General features: G+C 51.0%; 1 protein-coding gene across 2 annotated transcripts in view; it reads right to left on the reverse strand.

The window, feature by feature from the left end:
• LOC125956844 (netrin receptor DCC) overlaps positions 1-10,000 on the reverse strand; it is an 85,865-nt gene that overhangs the window by 74,590 nt on the left and 1,275 nt on the right. The window lies entirely within an intron of this gene.

A 10,000-nucleotide genomic window follows, 5' to 3' on the forward strand; every position in this document is an offset into this window, starting at 1 on the left:
AATGCATGATGTCAGATTGCAATTGACATACGAACAAATGGGTGATAAATTATTTTTAATTACCAGAAACGGAACACTGTCTCCCGGATTCCGGAAGTTCTTCTGCCATTTCACGCCCATTTTCCACGCAGGATGCGTCGCAAAAACGATAACATACCTGCCATGGAAGGGGAAGCATAAAAATCCAAATTACAATCTCGATTCTATTACAAACCGGAATGGAAGGGTTCAGGATGTCCGGCCAAAATGTGATGCTCATTTATCAACCGAAAATCGCCCTTGACTGCCACCGACCCCGGGCGATCCGGACCGGAAAGCATCATAATACCGATTGCGAACCAAATTGGTGGTCATCCCAGGAATTGCCCACTTCCTACTCTACCCGGGCACGAACCCTTGGCGGACAATAAAGGACACGTGGCACATCCCTCTCCAGGAGGTATACCACGAACAATATTACTGTTTTGAATAACTATCATTATCCCAAAATATAACCTCAAACAGAGCATACAACGCACTGTGTCGCACATGTGTCCCCGCCAAGCACGTCGAGCCCGTTCCGGAGGCAGCTGCCGGCAGACAGCAGAACCTTCCGAGCAACTCGCTGCGTGAAAGGAAGTTTCATCTTCACATAAGGAGTTGCAGTCCTCCCATTTCTAGACATCTTCCAGCAGCAGCAGCAGACGACCGACCGACCACACATTCATCATCCGCCACCGGTGGCTGACAAAGTGCACAGCATGAGCAACACCGACGCACACACACACTGTGTAGGTGGTGGTCTTGCTTGTCTGACTGCCTGCCTGCCTGCTAGCGTCGAGCAATTAGGCTAATAGATATTCAGATTTCCTGTGGAATCTCAACCATTTTCCGGGGAAGTGAAAGCGAGGAAACACGGACCAGGAAGAGTGGGATCCGAGCTTGATTGTTGTGTTCATGTAGCAGCCACCGCGCACACACACCCCGTACTCCGGTAGACATTGACAACTTCGACAGTATTTGTCCGGAACCTCTTGAACTGTCGGGGAAAACTTCGGTCTTTGATGTGTTCGGTATGTGTATGTTACCCCTGACTCCAGGAGCATCTTCTCTACCGACCACGACGACGAATGTAGCAAACATTTGTCTCCACACATTTGCCTCGGTACCGGAAGTTTATCGGTAACGGCGTAAACTATCATAACTCCTGGGCATGTGTGTGAGGATGCTCCTGTAAAGGTGGTGCCCTCCTGCTGCCTTCAGCATTCAACGATTCGACATATCTAAATGATTGGAATTGCACTTCCTGCCGGTTTTGCAATCGTTCCTGTTTTGATATTGATTTTCCGAAGGGGATTCCGGAACAAACGCCTTCCGGAAGGAAGGATGGACAGGACGTTTTCATAATGATTTCCGAAGCGCAGCGTGATGCGATTCGCGTTTACCGAGTGTTAATTGAATTTCATGAGACAAACACCACGAGCATGAGAAGCGAGCCTCGAAGCGAGAAACGTAAACATGAGTGCACATGCATTCAATTAGCCATCAAGCACGAATAATCTGTGGCAACTAAACAACACACGCGCTCAGGAAAATGATTGTTATCATCATCCTTCGGGGCGGTGCACAGCATGCATGCATGCATGCATGCGCACACCGATAAGCATCTCGAAGGAAATGCGTTTGCAACTGTGTCGAGATGGCTGCTGCTAGGCAACGGAAACGTGCAGCGCTGCAGTAGCACGTGCAGTCGGTTGTGCAATGCTCGTCAAGCGATACTAATTAGATCAAGCAGGAACAGCAGCAGCAGCAGCAGCAGCAGAAGTGCAACAGATCTGGGCACGTCTTGCCGGTGGAGTGTACCTCCTTCGCATCCGCATTCGCAATACTACTAACTATGCTTTGCGCTATGATCGCTATGGTGTACAAGAATTCACCGCTCCCTCTGAACCTGGCCAAACCACACTCACTACTGCATCTACCAAATGCGCATGTAATCCCTGCTATCCAAGAAACCCAGTACCCTTTAATTGCGTAAACTATGCACTTAACTATGCACACTGTGACGATTGCGCTTTTTACGCCGAGGAACCAGCTACCATGGTTCCACAGGAGAGGAGTTAAAAGGAGTTGGCGCTTCACAAGCGCAGGCAAGGTCCTAGCAAGCCATTACAACGCGAACCTCTTGCCTCAGGACAAAAGACCCCAGACGGGTTGGAAAAAGTGAGGAAAAGCCATTAGTAGAGTGAATATTTGATAACCAGCTTCTTCTGCTTTTGCTGCTGCGCTTTTTCTGCTCCGAAAAAAAAAATGCCAAAGACGAGCAAAAGGATGTAATGCGACTATGGGGGCACACGAAATGGTCAACTGTCCACCTGACCCCGGATCCCCGGAACTCCACCGGGAGTTTAACCTGTTCTTCTACCCTGCGGCCAACGTTATGTTACGACGCGCGGTATTATGGAGAAAAGTGAAAAACTATCGTCTTTCACACCGGTATCTCATCGTCCTCCAGCCCACTAGAGGAATGCTGCTTCACGTGAACCTGCAGGAAGATGATTCCTGCCCAGGTCCGGGGAAACTTTGGAGTGAACTTTGGGAAACTATGTCCACCCCTTTCTTAGCACGAGCAAACCCGTACCACGACGAGTTTCACGTTCTTAATCCACCGAAAAATCGGACTACTTCCGGCGGGAGGAGCAGCTACAAGGTGCGCTTTGTCTGGAATGATGCTGCGATGATGATCATCTGGCCATCCAAGGTGCATAAACTTTCGTACTGCCGGCAAAGTGTTGAACCATAAATTTCGTAAAACACTAAATCGCCCCAAAACTATTAAGAGAGATTGTTCATTATCTAATGATGCCTTCCAGCACTCGCTCGCGAAGACGCGAGCTTCACGGTTAACTCCACGACAGCCATTGACCGGATCAATAACACAAAACCTGTTTGGTGTCTTCAAACAGCGAAACTAACCATGAAAATGTTATGCAAATAGGTATTTCGCCGCCGCCCAAATAAGCTCCGCTGCTCCGTGTGTAATGAGCTAGAGAAATCAAATTACGTCCGCGCGGGGGGCCGAAGGGACCCTACATTTTCCAGCATCCCTCGCGGGTCGGGGAAAGAGTGTTCAAATTATCCCAGGATCGCTTAATAAACAAATAATAATGGCACCATTTTGTGAACCCGTACAGCCGCCGCTCGGTCTACGCGCGCGAGACGCCCAACATCAACACCGTTGCCGTCGATTTTGCGCGAATGCAACGCAGCAGCAGCAGCATCGCTGGCAAGCTGACTGGCTGGTTGGCACGGTGATGCTGCGTTGGCCAAACTTGTGGGTGGCACATCATTCCACCGCACCACGGATCGGACAACGAACGGTAAATGGTGGACTGACTGGTGGTGGTGGTGGTGGTGACTGGTGCGTTGGCGAAGACCGCTCGAGTCTCGAGCAGCAGCAGCAGCAGAAGCCTGGAGTAGTCTCGCCCCGTGATGATGTTGATAATAGAAATTCAATTCATATAATTATTTGCTAATTTGCATATTTATTCCGAGGATTATCATGCTCATCACCTGAGGCGCACTGACTGGTAGTGACTGGACACACAGCCACAGCATTCCGGTGTGGCCGGCGGTGGAACATTGTTGTTAATTACAACAAACTCCCTCCCCCTGCCGGTTGCCGTGCACATTTGGTGAATTGTTTTGCAAAACCTTTTCGAAATCAGCATACAGTTCCAGTTCACTGGCCATTGATTAGAGAAGCGGACGGTCGCTTTATGGTGGTTGTGGTACTCGGCATGCCAGGTATTTCGTGCGGTTCCGCGGAGTGTCCTGTGGCACTCTTTAATGCAAATCGCGCTATGGTCCGTTGTTTGATGAAGCGATTTAAATTGTGAATTCATTTTTGATAATATGTGTGAAATCCCTAGCGGGGGTAGATGAATGATGCACCGATTGAATATGCGCATCTATTTGCATTCGTTCACCTTTAGGGGGGAAGGATTCTCGCGAAACGAAATCTAATTTCACCAACCGTTTCGCGTTCAGGTGTGGTTCCGGAGACAGACAATGCCCATGTCGCCTTCCTTTTTTTTGCTGCTTCTGCTACTGCTGCTGCTGCTGCTGCTCCACAAGAAGAGTGGGGCAGTGCTCTTAACGAATTGCAATTGTGCAACGCGCTGGCGTTCGAGCGGACTTCAAATGAGTGACACGCGCGTACGCGCTCGCGAGGGTCTACATCCTGCAATCCAACCGCCAGCGCTACTAATAAACAGCAATTCGCGACGACGACCACTCCTGCTGCTGCTGCTGTTGATGATGACCATTATTCGCGTTCTTGTCAAGCGCTGGTCTCGCCGACGGACAGCGTGAATATAAAGGCAGCCCACGCAAATCGACCCCCTTGGTTGTATATGATCAGGTATGGTGATGATGGAGTATGAAAGACACCTAAACCTCCCCGGACGGTTGCGACCATATTAATCAATTAGTAGCGAAGCCGACGAACGACGTGCCCTTTACGAGCGAACCATTGTCACAGCGTGCTCGCAAGAGGTGGCAGAAGAAGCGGTTGGACATTGGTTTTTATTGGCGCTCTACTGCGATGCGCCTCCGTGTTCCGAACGATCCGAAAGTTCCGAGTGTGGTCCAATTGCTGCCGACGAAACACGCTGGCTAACACGTGTTTATCGCGCACACCGGGGCCACGGGTGGGTCAGGATAAAGGAGGATCACGATTCCGTGGTCCGTGGTCCGTGGTCCCCCAAAAGGCACAAAAGCGCCTTGTCGCTGCCACTGACGCGAGTGCCGCGCGATGAAGGGTTACGTGTTTTCCTTCTCGTAGCCCAGGAAATCACATTCAGCATGTTCAGCACCAAAGGCACGTGATAGCGAGAAAGGGAAGAGCGGAGAACCCTCCTGTCCTGTTTCTCTGGATCTTGCTTTTGGCGAAAACTCTGTAGAAAGTGTGGCCCAAAACGAGGACACTTGGAACAGTTTGTCACCAGACCAGAGGGGGTCGTTTTGGATACGTGTTATGCGAAGGACACACGTCTCTTGGCTCTCCTCGCGTGACACAAACACAATCGAAGGCAGAAATTAAAAACATGAATCGATAAAACAGCAAAGGCGACGGCGGGCGAAGCCGAACACGGACCAGCATTCTGTGGGCAACAGAACACGGGCTTCACACCCTCAACACTGATGATTATCAGTGTCCCTGTGCTCTTGTGAGTCGCTTCAACTCACCATGCAACGTGCGATGCGACAAGGAGGCCACCAACTGGACAAGCGACCTGAGCGTGGAAGTGACACATGATCGAATCGCGTGTAACCCTCCCTCTTGTGCTGTGGCTGTGGACTTAGGACCAGGCTGGCCATATCGTCGTCCTCTTCGCCGCCGCTGTCGTTGGAACAAATCGTCCCAACGAATGTGAAGTTCAAATTATTCAAATTGAATTGCTCGCCCCCACCCCCTGACAGCCATTCCGAAGGGGGAAGAGGGGATAAAGGGAGTTGACAACAATCAGTCGACCGGTCCTTAACCGAGCGAAAGACCAACCAATTCAGTTATGCTAATCGGTGCGCGCATGTTTACCGATGTTCCGACGACTCCGAGAGCATATGCGTCGTCACCGCGTCCGTTCGAAACCCGGGAATGTGTTTTGTTCTAGTCTGATCGTTAAGATGGCCTCTCGTCGTCGGTACGGAACAACGGGGCACGCGACAACAGCTGCCGACGGTTGGTACCAGCCAGCTTGTATCGAATGCATACCGACGAGCGCCGCATGTAAGCCCCACCCGAAACGAAATGTAGATTAGCGCAGATGTGACGCCCGTTGCTCCGGCAACCGGCAACCGGCAGCAATCAGTAACTCATTTCCACATTTCACATCAAATTCATCCAAAACGAGGAACACGATACGTGTTCGTTATACATAATCAGTCCCTGCTGCTGTTCCTGCTGAGGTTCAAGGTGAAGAAACTCATTCCCAAACCCCCCTCCGTCAAAAAAGGAGACAAGAAAGCTTATTCTAGATGGTTGCCCAATCGATTAGCCAGACATTAGCCACCTAACGAGACTTTATCAAGACGAGGCTTTTCGTTCATTTTATGCTCAAGTTTGCGCATTGGCCGGGAAACGGGATCCGGGGATTAGCCGGGGACTAAATACCAGCCGGACGTGATTGCTGGAACCGAAACTCTGCTGCTCTAGCCTGCCACAATCGACCTTATCAGTCGCTTCGTCATCACACCGACGCCTTTATCACCTTCCATGCCACACTCTGTCACGACGACCACGATGATGATGATGATGATGACGATGATAATCGAATTGGAACTCGAGGGAATTGGCTGGGACACGATTCCTCGGTCGGTCTTCCAGCTGTCACAAACGATATGTTGCTCGTCTTACAAGCCTCGCAGTAAGGGCAAGTGGTGAGCATCTTGTTCAAAATGGTCTAACATGTCAGCGAGCCTCCCTCGGTTTGGCCAGTCAAGGACAGATTTAAGGTGTGAAAGACCGACCGCTGGCTGTGATTGACTCACTCAGTAACTAGCACTCGTCGTCGACGTCGCCATCATCGTCCTTCATCATCGTCAAGTGGCCAGCTCTCACATCGGCACATCCATTGTTTATGTTGGATATTTTTGGCAACACCACATGACCTCTTACGTGATGGCATCCCCCCTCCCTCCTTCCATGACTCCAATGACACTTTTGCACACTCCGCTGCTTCATCACTTCATCGACATCCATCCGGCGGCCACGTAGGTGCCTCAATTGTCACTCAACAGTGGAACAACTTCATTACTTTTAATCCACTCCAGGCGCACTTCAAACCCCTCGCTCTCGATCGAGCTACTTTAGTTTGAAGTGGGTATCCTTGCGATCAAACAATTGGCTTTCGAATCATTTTTTCACGAATCCGAATCACGGTTTAGCAGATGGATTTCATTGACTGTCCATACAAGGCATCTAGAGCCTCCCCAAGAAGCGGCATCAGCCCAAAATTATCATATGAAAATAATCTCTATATTAACACTCCACATGCTAATCGAAATAGCATAAATTGCCATCGGCCTCAGCAGCGCCACACATTGGTGTGGAATGAAGGTGGCATCGGGAGCACTCGGGAGTAATGTTGACCCTTATTGCGACTCCAGACAGACATCATCAGCATTTCACAAAACGGAACCAGACATCTGTTGACACGCTGGATTGGAACTAGCGGTTGATAATGCTGCCTCGTCCCAGTCCTTTCCACGAAACGTCCACGTCCCCGTCTTCCACGGTGTTCTTACGTCCTGTTTCGGGGAATAATCACTGCAATTACATTTTGCAATTATCTTCTCATTTCTGCAGAGAGGGAAAGAGAGCGCACGAGAGTGTCTTGTTTCGCTTCTTCGTCTTCTTCTTTGTACACACACAATCTAATCAATCACATATTTTGTGATTTTACAACCGACCCCATTCTATCTATCTGGAGTAGCTCTGCACTCTTCCACTCTCAGGCACAGGCCCCAGGAATGGTGCGGCGGAGACCCATCCATCACAGGAAATGGCGGAACGACTTCTAAACATCGAGCGCGCTCTTTATCATCTCCAAGACGCCTCACCCCGGGGCTGGCCACTCGAATGTTAAACGCCACGCCATCGGCACCATCATCGTCACCTGCTGCTGCTGCCGTCGTCGCTTCATCGGCACGCATTCCCTGAATTTTAGAGTATGCCAGCATGCCAGCAGCCAACACGAAACCACCGACCGCAAATTTCGCCGCCAAGATTGCGGTTTGGCACCGATCTGGGCTCCGGTGCTGTCGACGTTTCTCACCAACGGCCAACACCACGGGATCACAGCAAACAGACGAGGGGGGAACATGAACAAAGCGAGCATTCATGCTGTCGTTGCACGGTGCGGGACGCAACGGGAATGCGGCACCGATCTCACACCGTTAATGACCGCAGCCGGTTTTCGGGGCTCGGTTCGATCCGTTGTTTGTCTCCAAAAATCACTAATCCCTTCTTCGCTCGCCGTCTCGGGTGTGTGTGTTGACGACGTCGAGATGAGACGAGAGACATTCCAGTTCCCGTTGCTGAAAGGTCTTTTTGCTTTTTGAAGAAAAAAAAAACCACCGTCCAACATCCGCCTCCACCGAAGCGAATCGTCTGAGTGAATGTGTGTCGCGCGCTCGATGACGGTGGTTGGAATGGAAGCGAAATTAACGGTTCGTGATGTGATAAGCCATCGGAGAGGCGCTGAATCATGCAGTGGAGTAGCAGCACCAACAGAGAGAGAGAGAGAGAGAGAGAGAGAGAGAGGGAGCGCGTGATTGAAAAGGCCCCCGGAAGAACGCCGGGTGCTAACCCGTGCATCACCTTTTGCGCGATCACTTCTAGCGTCATCAGTGGCAGCATCTTATCTCCCGGTGTAAGACGTAAGCAACCAACAGCTGGCCATCGCCAAGCCACGCCACGCCACGCCACGCCACTAATGAACAACATCCGCGTGTGTCGATGGTGAGCATGATGTATCTTTCGCCGAGAGAGAACAAGAAACCGATGGCCAAGAAACGGCGCCACAGGAAAGCCACTCCACGCAATTCTTGTGTATCGTGCGTACAATCTGATGACACCAAGAGCAGGCCCCGACAAGGGTTAGGGTGTCAGTGTTTGAGAAACAGAAGCAGCGACGGTTACGTTTGAAATTGTTCGAGCAGAGAATGCATCTTTGTTGGCGCACGGCGTTGAAGCACGTAGACGACAGCGGGGCGTCGATCACCAACGGGGTCCAACGATACTCCTCTGTCTGACCACTGGCTGACGCCGTGGCCTCGGGACAGGAAGACGCCGCATCGCAAGTGCAACGTTGTAGAAGGAAGCAGAAGCAGAAGCATGAGGCGATCCCTAGATGGTTCTCGACTCCAGAACTGGTTCGTCCTCCTCCGCCTTTCGTGGAGCACGCTAAACCCACGGGAGCGATCGGGACTTTCCAATTGTTTCTGCTCCTTTTTCTTCTTCTTCTTTTCTCTCATCTCTGGTCCAGAGACTCCCTCCTGCAGTGTACACCGTTCCTTCCGAGATCTTGCGCGTCTCGGTGCCCGCGCTTGGTGTTACCGTTTTGCGGTCGACGTTCCTCGGAAGTATATGGCCAATTTTGGGTGTTGGGTGAACCGAAGCAATGGCCATCGTCCAGGAAACTGGTCTGGAATCGTACCAAGGAGTTCGCTCCAAGCCTTTCACCCAAGCGAAAGGACTCGATGTCCTTCGCGTGGTGCCAGCGCCGGTTCCACCGGTCGGTCGGTCGATCATTAGTGGCCGTTTCGTGGCGAGACGGCAGCCCGGTATCGGTGGCGTCGGTGGCTTAACCGATATTTAGCCGCTCCTCGGTCCGATTATCGTCGCTAAACGTCGCCAGCGTGATCCGAACATGGCTAATTACTTCGTTTTATTACCATTTGGTCACCAATCGCCAGGCCGAGAGGCGGGGGTTGCAAACGAGTTCAAACACCAAGCAGCACGAAGCCTCTCTCTTTTTTGCGCCACATCGCGAGGTTCACGCGAGGTTCAAGTTCCCGCGACATTATGCGCTCGTTACCGCATGGCGCGCTCCAACCGACGATCCAAGCCCCACGATCACCAATGATCGGCTCGTTGCCAGACCATTTTTCATGTGCCGAAAGAGCCGTCAGCGAGATGCAGCACCGAGGCAACATAGTGTTGAGAGAATTGTAAGCATTCCAACAAAGTTCTAGTAGTTGCTATAACCTAAGCCGATTATGCAGCTAAGCTTCTTATGATAACTCATATAAATGTTGTCCCATTTTTTATATAATAAAATCGAAAACCATGACCGTTTGAGACCCGTTTCCAACGGTTTTCAAATACCAGCAGCGGGATTGGTTTTCCCAAAACCGTGCAGCGCAACGCGACAAAATGACGAGAAACCTGCCCCATTGGCCACATTCATCAGCCTAAAAAGGTATGCTGGCCCCACCGTGCCACGGTTGCTGTTTG

This window comes from Anopheles darlingi, chromosome 3 (genome assembly GCF_943734745.1).
Source record: "Anopheles darlingi chromosome 3, idAnoDarlMG_H_01, whole genome shotgun sequence".
Lineage (NCBI taxonomy): Eukaryota > Metazoa > Arthropoda > Insecta > Diptera > Culicidae > Anopheles > Anopheles darlingi.